A 13247-nucleotide genomic window follows, 5' to 3' on the forward strand; every position below is an offset into this window, starting at 1 on the left:
TAATATATAAACAAGATATTTCATCTTGTGGTTGCAATGGAAATGAGATTCCAGTGTTTTAATTTGACATGAAGATAATTTTCTTAAATAATTTCCCTCGCAGGAACCACCAACACCTTGCGTGTAAATGTTAATCAACAAAAAAAAAAAAAACAGGCCCAAACAAACGAAACAGAACGAGAAGCAACTTAAGCCAAAAAACAACCATCTTCAGTGACAAGGAGGTGGACAACAGCCGTGACAGCTCCTCTAATGATGTTTCCACATCCAGTGGGATGTGAGGAGACTCCCAGAGGGGGGCCCGTGAGCTGATCAAGCAGGAGGAGCGACGGCTGCGTTCAGAGCTGGAACTGAGGTGCCAGGATCTGACCACTCACCTGGCTGCCACCAAACCTCAAATTCAAAAAGAGCCCTACCTTCGAGACAGGTACTCACACATTCCCTATGAGCATGACAAGGTTCGTGAAGAAACAGGAGCTGAAGAGGCAATTTGAGACCCTACACTTGACTCACACCAGTTTGAACAAGGAGGTGGTGTTGTTGCAGCAGGACAACGAGAACCTGCAGAAACACAACATGGAGCTCGGTGTTGACTGTACTTACAAAGACGAGTGTCTGGAGAAACTGCAGGCACAGATTGAAGAAACTGAGAAGACAAACAGCAAAGACGAGGCTCATGACTTGAACAGGCAGCCAGTGTTGTCAAAGAAGTGGGTGGACGCTTAAGAATGCTGGGCAAGAGGGCAAGAAAACCAGAGCAAGGGTTGGACCAAGTCAACATACATGGCAATGAAATGAAAAGTTATTGCTGTGCATAGAGCTGGAGACACAGAGGTGAACAAATAAGAGAGTAATCTGGACAGTTACAAACCGCCAACAAACAAGTACAGCAGACCCAGTCCACCAATAGCTACCTGTCTGAGGCAGTGAGGTAAAAGGGCGAGAGGATTCAAACCTTAGAGGAAAACATCTGCTTGCTGTAGGAGGATGTCAGCTCCCAGGCAGAAGAACAAACTGCTCTGCTCCACGTGCAGAAAGCTATCGCTGGTGATCTGGAGACTCTGATGCCGGGAAACAACAGTCCAAATGGAAAAGCAAGACCAGAGACAAACAAGCCCAAATCCATTTAGCTGAGTGGTCAGATTCGGAACGAATGTTACGCGACCAGTTCATGCTGACCAGAAAAGGGCAATTCTGTTCCAACTGCAGTGGAAATGTAGGTTGATGCTACAGTCAAGGCCACATTTGGTACCTGAGGTGTCTTGTCAGAAGTTCTGGATGTGGGAGAAGTCATCAAGTAGGTAGACACATGAATGGGTTACCAGAGAGTTTCACCTGCTGCTGTGCCCTGAAAAATAGAGAGAGTGTAATTGAATAGAAAAACTTTATTCATCCCCCAGCAGAGAAATAATTATTTTAAAGAACTTTAGCCTCTGAAAGGGTAGCACGGTGGTGCCGTGGTGCGCACTGTCGCCTCACAGCAAGAATGTTCTGGAAGGTTCTTTCTGTGTGGAGTCTCCATGTTCTCCCTGTTCCTGCATGGGTTCTCTCTGGTACTCCAGCTTCCTCCCACAGTCCAAAGACATCAAGAGGGGACGAGGCTGATTGGATACTCTAAATTGACCGTAGGTGTGACTGTGAGTGTGAATGGTTGTCTGTCTCTATGTGTTGGCCCTGAGATGGACTGGTGACCTGTCCAGGGTGAACCCGCCTCTCACCTGAAAGCCGCTGGGATAGGCTCCACCCCCCGCAATAAGCGGAGGAAAATGGATGGATGGCCTCCGACAGGTCCATGTCGTCGTTCACAAAAAACATCAAAATCCATATGAATTGGCCGCTAATAGATTAGTACAGTGAGAGTGAGCAAGACGCCTGCTGACTATGTGTGATGTCGTTATAGAAAAAAACAACACTCGGGTAAAAACACAGCAGACAGATTAAATTAGAACATAAAAACCCAACTGAAATTAGTTCAAATCTCAACTACTGAGACAACAGAGCTTCATTTAAGTGTCAAGGTTAAGATGCAGAATTGTAAATAACAACAGTTTTCAGTCATCAGTATTTCTGTTAATTATTTGGCGTTTGTTTCCTGCAGTACAACAGCACTTCAAACCAAACATCCAGCTTATAAACAGACACACAACACCACTTGTAGAATAATCTGCATTGATCAAAATTAAATACAACAGTGCCATTATCCAGCATGCTTCTGGTTATATGCTGTTGCTACTGCAGGTTTTGCTTTACCTTCCATGTCGAGTCAAGCAGCTTAAGACACTGGTATCGGTGCTCCTGGAGGACTGGGACGGCGTCGGTTTGATTCCCTGCAGTGTCGTACTGACGGACATCAAAGTCCACAATTTCCTCTCCAGTAATTGGAACAACCGATACTGACTTTCAAAATACTGTCTCGTGCCTCACACAACTTGTACATGGATACCTGAGCCAGTAGTGCTCATGATAAAACACCTCACCCCCAGGTGGGTGCACCACCTCAGAATAAGATACAGCCCCCGGCCTGAGGGTGAGTGGGCTTTGGGATTTGGTTTCATTGTTGTTCATTGTTACTTGAGCGATGAAATGGAGCATTACTCATGTTATCTCAATGATGGGATCAGACTAGAAATTAGAACATGAAGACAGGTTTATTTTTATTCTGATTCTTCTCAGAATGTGGTGATGATCTTGAGCTACCAATTATGCTAGCTGGCTTGCTACTAGCAAGCACCTGCTGCTACTGTTAAAACAGATCCATACCAACCCACTCACCGCCCTTGTCTTGCTTTAGGAGCAGTGTTCTCCACGTCTACCTGAACATTTTTACTCCCAGACTTGTTTGCCCTTCAGTTTTCAGCTCCATCGCTGCCTGTAAAATGTATTTACAATAACTTGCACCGCGGCACTTTGTTTACTCTGCTTCCTCAAGGTGGCACATGGTTCTTTCTGATCATCTAGATAAGAGTCATTTATTTTAGCATTGTTTGACGGATAATTTGAAATGAAGTGTGAAGATTTTCTTTTATTTACAATCATCTGGGGATCATTTTCTGAGTTGAGTTTGTGTCATACAATGCAAATATATTGAGGAGATAGGGTTGGCTTCATAATACAAGCAGAAATACAGCGTAATACATGTCAAAATGTACTTCAACATACTGTAAGTGATGAAATCATGTACATTGTACATTGTACCCTCAAAGCTGCAGGAGCTGGAGCCTATTTTAAAAACCGGATAGGCTTAATCCCAACGATACATTTACAGAACAACAGAATAATAAGCAGAGCACTTTGTTACTCTGCTATACTGTACATAATCCAACACAAACGTGACTGAAACAACAACATACATCTGTAAACAAATCCTCTTTTCGCAGGTGTTCCAATGTCAGATGGACTCATGGACAATATTCCGTTGCTGCCTCGGCCCATGAGCCAATGTTACCTGTGGATTGCTCAGACAGACTTTCATGAAATTTGATTGGACGATCTGATGATGTCTAATTGTCTCTAGTTTAGAGAACTTTTGAAGAGATCCTCACTGGAACAATGACATGTGCATGCTGGGACGCTAGTTTCTATTGACTATTTTCACATGATGTTAGTGTGTTTTGTTTTAATAGATTCATGAGATAACTCTATGACTAGTATGAGACTCAACCTTGAGTCTGCAGATGCAAGTCCAGTGCTCAGTTTTTGTCTCCGTCCAGAGAGATAGGATTTGCTCTCAGCACCCAATCAGAATGTAGCGTACTCCTAGCACCCGACTCTCTGCGTCCCTCTGCCCTCATCTCTTCTAAATTCAAGTACACGTCAAGTACAGTTATTAATGTGTACTTGTATTTACGTTGCTGTTTAACTATACAATAGAGATGTTACTTATTTTTGTCTTATTTATTAAATAATAGGAACTCATCTTCATAAAAACCCAGCATAGTTCAACAACACCACAAATTAAAGCTTAACCCAAAAAAAAGTACGTCCTCAGGATCAGCACTCACTGATTCGGCTCGCGACAGCTTTCAGCAGGGGATCGCCCAGCAAAATCAGCAGTTCGCTCACTTTGTTTGAAAATACTAGGACTTATGAAGGGAGGACTTATTGTCACATCATATTTCTTTAGTCTCGCTCATTTCGTCTCACCTGCAGCCCGCACATCCCCACCACATCAGATCAAACCTAGATCTCCTCTCAGAAGAGCACCGTTAAACAGCATTCAGCTCTTGTTCCTTGTGTGCAGTTTGACGTCAGTGTTTACCTCTCAGTGAAATACTTAAATTAGCCTCTGTTCAGATTATTTCAATATCAAAAAAATCCCTTATAATAAAGTTCTCACACATTTATCAATCATGAGACTAAATATGACTGAAGTTCCATGTCACAGAAAAACCTCAATATATGTGCAATATACTTGAGCCTTGAATGCTGCATTGTTCCCACTCCGGTTGTCACACGGAAGAAGCAAAAGGAAAAGAGTGAAATCAAATCAAAATGTTCATTTGATAAATGAGTTCAAATGCAAATAAGAACTGTTCAGTCATATCATTGGTCCTGGTGACAATGATAGATGAAAAACAAGATGTAAATAGATGTAAAAACAAAGCGACGCTGCTCCAGGCAGCAGCAATTCTGTATACTGGACAGTCAAAGTTGGACTGCAGGTGACATTGTTTTCCATTGCAATTCCCCTCTACTCTTCTATGTAGCTCCAGTCTTTCACAGATTAAGGCAGTTGTGTTATAAGACACAGAATTAAGACTGCAGTGTCCTAAAGATATAGCCCAATTCACTGCTCTTAATTTTGCAATTCCATCACCGCCGTGCTGCAAAGCCCTGCTTCTCCATCAAAACCATTAAGGGCATTGAAGCCTGGAGTATCATCAACAATGACAGGTAAATATTTAGGCTGTCTCAGTGGTGCAAATAAGCCACCCAAGGTCAAATGGCTGTGTTGCAGCTTTAGCTATAATGGTCTTGAGGTCTCAGCAGAAATTACCTGAATGTACACAGTTCCAGCTCCCTTAGTTCTTCAACTTACGCAGGGAAAATGTAACATGTAGAATATTAAGATGCAGACAATCTCTGGAGGTGTACTACATCACTCCAGCACTTTATATCATTTCCTGCATCAAAAACATCACAACATCAGTGGACCAAAAAAAAAAAAAACAAAAGGTCAAGTTAGCCTATTTGCTGCTGGAGAAATCATCACATCTTAAACAACAACCGACTTTCAAATTTGTCATTTATCATACAATCTGTCATACCGAGGAATGCATTGCCAAAAAAAAAATCATAATTGAAGTTTTTTTTATCTTTTTTCCATTATTTCCTTCCGCAATCTCTGTCAACAAAATCAAAATGCCCTTTTGAGTCACGTAGGAAGTGCAGCTGCGGGGCAATCGGCAGTGGCCTCGGAGAGATAGGCTTCACAGGATAAGAAGTAAGTGACTTCTTTGCTTTTGTGTCAACAAGAGACTTTATAGCTTTGAAGTAATAAATCATAAAAAACCTACTCTGTTCCTAAACATTTATAGATAAGGGAGTTAGGAATCAAATCAATTTAAGTTTCTGTACACAATGTCCCAGTGTGACCTGCAAACAACATGGAGTATCAAACCATCTCAACGTGAAGTCACTGTAAATGGATTAGTGTGTGTGTGTGTGTGTGTGTGTGTGTGTGTGTGTGCGCGTGTGTGTGTGTGTGTGTGTGTGTGTGAGACCGCAGCTACAGTGTGAACGATATAAATCATAGAGGGTCAAAACATCTCCTCAGACAAAATTAATAGAAACGTATTATCATCAAGCTCATCTTAAATCACCTGGAGTCATCAGAGAAGACAGCACTGTGGGAATCTTTCAAAAAACAGTTTAGGAGCCGTTATAAGGCCATGGAAGCAACATGAAATGTTGAGTCTCCTATAGAGCAGCGCCCCAGGTTATTATTTTAATGAGAAGACATGTTCTTTTATGTGACGCGACTCTGGAAATGTTACTTCAGTATTCGTTTGTCATGGTTATGAGTGAAGTGTGCAGTGCCATTTTAAATTCCCACAGGATTGATTTGTTGTTGTTTTTTCAAAAGGCAGCACCAAGCTCTGCATTGCTCCACCTGCTTCTCTCCGTTTCCTGTTTTCTCCAAAAATAGCTCAGTTCACTTAAATGAAATTATTGTAGTTTGTGTATTTGGATCTTTTAACTCTGTTTATATGACAGACTGAGAAGAATAATGAGGAAATACTACTGAGACATTTACATTTCCTTACCGCCGGCTATGTTTTGACTGTTTATCAAACAAATGTAGCCAGATCGTCACATGACAACATACAATGATCCTCACTAGCCCCTGTCCACTCCGCCATCTTTTGCATGTCCTAAAGGAGGGTCCGCCATAGTTACAGCTGTCCCACCCCAAGAGGCTTAGAGGGGAAACAGACAAGGAAACTCTTAGCAGCAAAGGAGCATTAAAAACCAGCTCGGTGCAGCGTTAAAAGAGAATGGAGGAAACATCACAAAATGTAAGTTCTGCCTTGCTTCATTGTTAGTTGTGGTTGTTGTGGTTGTGCATATGAATATAAGTTGCATTTTCTACCTGGTAGCCGTGAACACATCTAAAGAGGTCAGTTACTTGATGTTGCTGTGGGCAAAACAGTTCAACATTGGTTGTTGTGTTAGCATGCTACTAGCTTTGTCATACATTCATTTGCTTAGACAGATGAGCATCTTTCAGTTCTGACTTTGCTGTGAAGACCGTAATGAATACAGGACGCCCTGCTGCCATCTCCTACCTAACAGTGAACCAACATAATTGGGGGAGTTTGAATAATTACTTCATTTGGAGGAGAGGAGGGGAGACCCTACTTAGACCAATGAACGAAAACATGAGACTTGGAACCTGCAATCTAAGACTTGAAACTTGATTGATTTGGACTTTGAAGACTTGTATGTGTCTCCTAAAGATGGGTACTGAGGAGCAGCAGGATCCTTCCAGATACTTCCCTGGAGCCTGTGCAGCACACCGAGTTGCATTTGAAAATACTGAGAAACTATTAGCAGCTACAACGGATCGTGAGTCAATTGTTTTTGAGGTTTTTGAATGTTTGCTTATTCTCTCTGATAAGGTTGCCTCTTTAAAATCTGTTTTAGCTGATTTTTCCTGCAACAAAGAATCCTGATGCAGAACTTGTAGCTAATTAAATGCACAGATGTCTTTTTATTTCAGTTCTTAGGGCGCAGAGCCACAGGTCCGCTCTTTAAAGTAGATCTTTTGCATTTGTGCTAGCTAGGAAGGTAGAAATGATAAAGTGGCACTTCAGCATGGGGAGGAAGAACATATGCTGATTCATTGTCCTCCCCAGAGCCAGACAAGATGTCTGATCTCTCCTTTCCTCTGTGCTGCATTGGCGAGCTGAGACCCTCAGAGACATGCAAATGCTTGTAAGCTTAGCACCACAAATGGTGATGAACATACCGCTGTCAACTTAATTCAAAATTGTCCTCAGTTCAGTTGTTCAAAAACAAAAATTCAGGACCTGTTTCTGTTGACCCATACACAGAGGAGGAAAGAGGTTTTGGAAGGTGAGTGGGCAAGATGAAGGTATGCTAACCCGAACCCTCTCAGTAGATTCATTGTGCTAAGCTAACTAGCAGTCAGCTGGTCTCTGTGGGTCCCATCTCCAGGGATCTATCATGTCTGGCTCTGGGAAAACATTGGCATGTTCCTTTAAGGCAAATACTTGTTTTTACATACTTGACACAAGAACTTGGACTTGTTTTCTTGCAGATACTGTGTCTCGCTGATGGCCAGAGGACATGAGGTGTTGCCCTCTTGGGTCCAGAGATGATCAAGAAAGCTCTTTCATGAATTTTGCAGTCATGCAGCCATTAGGGCTTCTGACACCCCGCATTATGTTCTTAGTCTTGACCCTCAGCCAGGATCCACATCCTGGAGCTTGGACACAACCTCTTCCCGCTCCAAACACTTGAGCGCATGGTCTTAGGCAGCTTTTATCATGTTCTGCTCTTAATTAAACTCATAACATGAAGTGAAAATATAAAGAAATATCAAGTAAAGCAAATAAAAGTTTTTTAAAAAAGCCATCTCAGCAAAAAGCCATAGCTCCTATTCTTGAAGTATTTCTGTGTTTGCTTTGCAGAAATAATTTTGGGGGGATAAAAAACTTAGCTGCCAATCTTTGATGGAGCTGAGCGTGTTCACTCACTACACCCTGTCAGAAATTATTTTTCCTACTCCTGGATTAAAGATTAAAGACTTGCGAGCCTTGGCGTCACTCTTGACAGAACCCTTTCCTTTTTCATTTTCTCTCGTGTCCTGAACTTAAACAACTAACAACAAACTTACAGGAAACATTTATTGTACGTTAAGGCAGAAAAGTAGATCCCAGCCAACTTTGTATTTGTTTAAAGAGAAACAACTCCAACTAAATCAAATTAGCCAAAGTCCTAATGAGCTTCAATCTCCCAATTTAAACACTCACTAGCTGTTTTTTGGTAACATGTTAGTTAACCAACTCTAAATTCTTTCCAAGATGTGGGTATTGGTTTGCTTTTCTGTCACGTTTTGATACTTAGATGCGTTAATTCACCCGCTAAGAAGATCCGACCCCACACCCCTGCAAGTTTCAGTTTTGAATGTCATGAGCTTTTTCGGTATGAAAAGTCTATTCTTTTACTGCCAAAGGAAGCAACAAAAATAAAACGGAAACCGAACTGCCACTGATGTGTCACCCATTTATGGATTTTACTTTTCTAATGTTTAAATATGATGCAACATCATCTCAACTTAAACTGCTATGATGCAGTAGATCTACAATATCAGCTCAAAAAATTTAAATAACTCTTAGTTCAGCTCACACTGATTCCGTGTACTTAAATCACAATGTTCATGAACCTTTTAGGTATTTTGTGTGTACTTTTGTGTCAAGAAAAGTAATGCTTTCTCCCATCAGTGTCGCCAGAGTTCATGAACACACAGTAACTGCCCCACCCTCTCCATTTCCTCTCCTGCTATTTCTGTCATTTTAAACAACTTTACTTTTTGTTTCATTTTCCAAAAAGGCAAAATTCTGATCTGAGAGGCAAATATGCCAGACTATGATCCCAGAAGGACAGAACTGTGTGGAGTGTGTTGACATCCTCGTCTCTCTTCTTTTGATGTTCTCCACTGAAATATCCCAAAAGAAAAAACAAAACCAAAACGACAACAAGCCTCTGAATTTTAAATTAATATTTAGGAATGTGCGTGGGGCTGCTCAGATTGGCCTGGTGTCAGCGACGGGCCATTCATCACAGAGTTAAGTGTCAGCATTAAATTATCCCCTGCTATTATGACAGCAACATTACTCATCAGGATTAGGCCTAGCCAAACAGAGCCTCCTGAGCTGCAGCCATCTCCTGCTCCCTATCGATCGCTGTTCCCTCCATTACCAACACAGAGGCTATCTGCATGACACCGGCACACTGCGCATGTTGATGATGCTCTTGTCTGCTGCCAGGATGCTTGTATCATGAGGGAGGGAGGTAAAGAGAGAGCCAGACAGAGAGAGAAGGAGGGAGCAAAACACGAGAGAAAAGAGGAGATAAAGTGAGACTGTACGTCGAGACTCTCCAGAGAGTGCAGGTGTAATGAAGTGCTGGATAGGTTTAATACGAACAACAGAAGGGGCCACTGCTGTAGTCAAGTGCTGTTAATATCTCTTCCATTCCTTAAGCAAATCAAGTTATCTGCCACTGCCTGTGTTTCGATAAGGAGTGGATGAGGTCCGTTGAGAACAGCTTGATTTAGATGTTGTTTCAAGTGAATATCCAGATAGCTCAAACACACACTCTGTATGATCCGAATCTGCTTGTATGTCGGCTTGTTTTTTTACTCAGCGGAGCGTGCACTCCCACTGAAGAAGAGAGATAAAACTGCAGTAGCGTCTGCATAAATCCCTCATTTCTATGCCCTTGCTTCCAATGCCTCAAACGTGCCAAAAGACATTACTTAAATAATGCCTGAAGGTGCAACTCCACTGACAGTGTCCCCCTTCGTTCAATTTGAAACGCATCAAATCCTCTCTAATTCCACATTTCAGGCTTTTTAAATTGCCCTGTGCTCTGAAACGTAACCGAGGGCTTCAACTTTGTCTCCAGACTTTTTCCCTTTTTTTTTTATTTATTTTTTTTATTTTCTATTAATGTCAACTTTGTGTTAGTGTGAGATAAGAGAGGGAATGAGGCCATTTACTTTTTTTTTGTTGTAAATGTCCCATTGTTCTGTTGTAAATCCAAGGTGAAAGCCGACCTGAGGATTTTCAACGCAGGGCCAATTTTAACAGGTGAAAGCTTGAGGGATTTCACATGGCAGGTGTCTGACAGACCGACGAATCTCTGAGGACTTTGTTCTTTAGGTGAGAGCACCTTGGACCACATGGACGTCAGCCCGTCTTTTAACTGACTAGCACCACGGCAACCGACTTAATGACTCTAATAACTTTAAAAGTTGAAGTCAGAGAACACTTGTTGTTTAACCACTATATAAACACAGAGTGGTTCTTCTAATGAGTAATAAATCAAAGCGCCCCCAAAAAAAATTCAGGAAGCGGCTTCTCTGGCTAAAATTACGAGTCGACCTCTGTCACTGGTTGATGTTAATTCGGTGAGTTACATGACGACAGAGTTAAATCAAACTGTGCAGCTCCATTGTCAAGGCAAGTTTGTACAGGAGGGCGGATGGTGCTCGTCTCTGTGGCATCAGGTTGCTGGTTGGTTGTAGTTTATTAGTTGAAGTTTGCAGGTAAAATTTGACGCTCATTCACCCGGCAACAACCTTTCCAAGACCACTTACATCACTGTAACAGGCACCCAAATGTAAAAACTGTTTCCATAAATGGTTTGTTTTCTGTTCATACAGCTATTTGGCGACCGCCCGTTGGCATCCCAGGCCTTAGGTTGAGAACCGTTGGTTACAAAAAAAACTGCAATATTAATTCAAGATATTTAAATGATCATTAGCAATAAATATTCTATAAACTTGCTTGAATATCCTACAGTCAGTTTCACAATCATCGTGAATTACAAGCCAGGGTAGCAAAACAAAATTTTGATCAGGTCCAGTTTTGCAAAGACAAAACATAATTTTATGCTTGCAGTCATTCTTCTTTTCAAACCTGAAAAATTTAGCAACCTTTTTTGTTCTACCAAACTTCATCAGAGATTGTTTGGATTCACCAAGCCATATTTCAAGTCCGTGCGTCCGTATGTGTTATATGTCAGCGACTTCAGAACGCGATGCTGTAACTCAAGGCTGCACGATGAATCCATGAACAGATCGAGTGGCTTGGACTTCGTCGCAGATCTGATAAGTTTCAAGTGGTTGAATGTTCCCTTGGTACTGTTTTTTTTCAAAGATGAAACTGGAGAGACAGAGAGAGACCCTTGTGAGAAAACATTTTAAAGTATTATTGGATTGCAAAGTCACAACGTTACGTAATAAATAATGTCGATTTATAAGGGGGATTTTTGTTGTTGTTGTTTTTTTTAGTAGACATTTTTAACTTTCTGGGCTCCCGATAAGCCATAAAAAAGCAGCCTAATATAGCTTTGTGAAAGGGTAACTTTCAGCATACAGATCTACCAACGTCCTGAGTGAAGAATGTTATCAAAGAATTCAAGGGATGCAGAGAAACCCTCAGTCTTTGTTTAGCTCATCTTATCGCTCTATTACAAATCTCCCTGCTTGGACTCACGTCATTTTTCTCCCATGTAGCTATCAAATGCCCCTGCCCCCATGTGTATCGACCACCCTCCTCCTGGAGATCAATAATGAGTCTTTGGAGGCTGGAACAAAAACTGTAATTACTCACAATGCTACAAATTCCTTGGCGATAACAGCTTATTTCATTCATTATTGCAAATAGGAAAAAAAACACACACACACACACACATGCAGACGTGAACACACACATCATTTCATACTTCAGACGGGGTAACTCCGACTTGTGGCGTCATCATAGCGACAGCAGAATAAGTTTGTATGACGTGCGGCGGCGTGGTTATCATTTTCCCTCGCCCTCATTTCACCTTATCTCCACCGTCCATGAGACAATAAATGGTACAAAGTGCAATCTAAGAAAAAGAAAATCCATTGTAGACCACAACCGGGAAAAGATGAATTATTTTCCACCATGAGAAATAAGGTGAGCAATAAAACCTCTCATGATACAAAAGGGTGAGAAAGGATAACAAACAAGTGGGTGAGATTTGCTGCCTTTCAGCAACCCTCTTAAGTGGTAATGGGATAACCCTGGACACGTCAAGAGCCTATCAAACTGCCCCTCACATTCGACCCCTGGGTGAGACAGGAAGGCCCTGCTTTGTTTGTAGCAATTGGGTCCTGTGTGCAGGGCCGTAATGAAGTGACCTGAAATAATGGAAAGCCCTGGGCCCCACACGGATGATTTTTGCTGGGATAAGAGCAGGGATCCTGATTCGGAGTCACAGTTCATTTCATTTTTCGCCTCTGATGAGATCTCCTCTGTTATCTGATAAAATTGAACAGCCATTACCGGCAGGGGCTCAGGCCGGCCAAGCGGTAAAGCGCTGCCGACTGCTCCTAACAGAAATCCTATACACTCCACTTTGTCAGCAGTTTTGAATTTATTGGTGCTGGAGGTTGAGCCAGATGATAGGAATAATCTTGGCCCAACTGAGATTGACACTTTATTTCAGAAATCAATATTTACAATTTACTTCTTTCAAAGTTCATTCTGGGAGAAGATTTCATATTATCCTTTCCAAATAAGCTGATCATATCTCTCTCTAGTCCTGGAATGGGTTTTCCAAAATGTGAATTTTTTGGTTTGAACAAAAAAAAAAATCAATGTCGCTATTGTGGGCTTTAATCTGCCCTTTGATGACAGTAAATCTTTATCTTTTTATAGGCAAACGGCTGTGGGCCGCTGACACCATTTCCTCCCAGAACAAAGCCCCTCGCCCCGTGTGGACGCTGGTAGATACATGGAGCCCTAATGTGGCTGGACACGCCACCGATGGGTCATTAATCAGACACTGTGACAGCCACCTCTTCCCAATCCAGCCCCGACTTCAGCCCCTAGACAAGCCCACTCAACTCCAAACCCACAGGAGGCCACGCGGGGAGCAAAGAGACAGAAGAAGAAGAGGATTGGATGGGCGTTGGGAAAACAGGATAGTAAAGGATGAGGAGGGATACTACGAAGCCAAGG

At 42.0% G+C, this 13247-nt stretch overlaps 1 long non-coding RNA gene across 1 annotated transcript; it reads left to right on the top strand.

Moving 5' to 3' along the window:
- Window positions 1-6138: 6138 nt before the first annotated feature.
- On the top strand, window positions 6139-9769 carry LOC147253703 (uncharacterized). Its single transcript, XR_015118580.1, has 3 exons — window positions 6139-6518; window positions 6960-7068; window positions 7784-9769. It is a non-coding gene; the product is annotated as an uncharacterized LOC147253703 (long non-coding RNA).
- The last annotated feature ends 3478 nt before the right edge of the window (window positions 9770-13247 follow it).

This window comes from Aulostomus chinensis, chromosome 11 (assembly GCF_037954235.1).
Source record: "Aulostomus chinensis isolate RoL2024-O1b breed Wild chromosome 11, RoL_Achi_v1.0, whole genome shotgun sequence".
Lineage (NCBI taxonomy): Eukaryota > Metazoa > Chordata > Actinopteri > Syngnathiformes > Aulostomidae > Aulostomus > Aulostomus chinensis.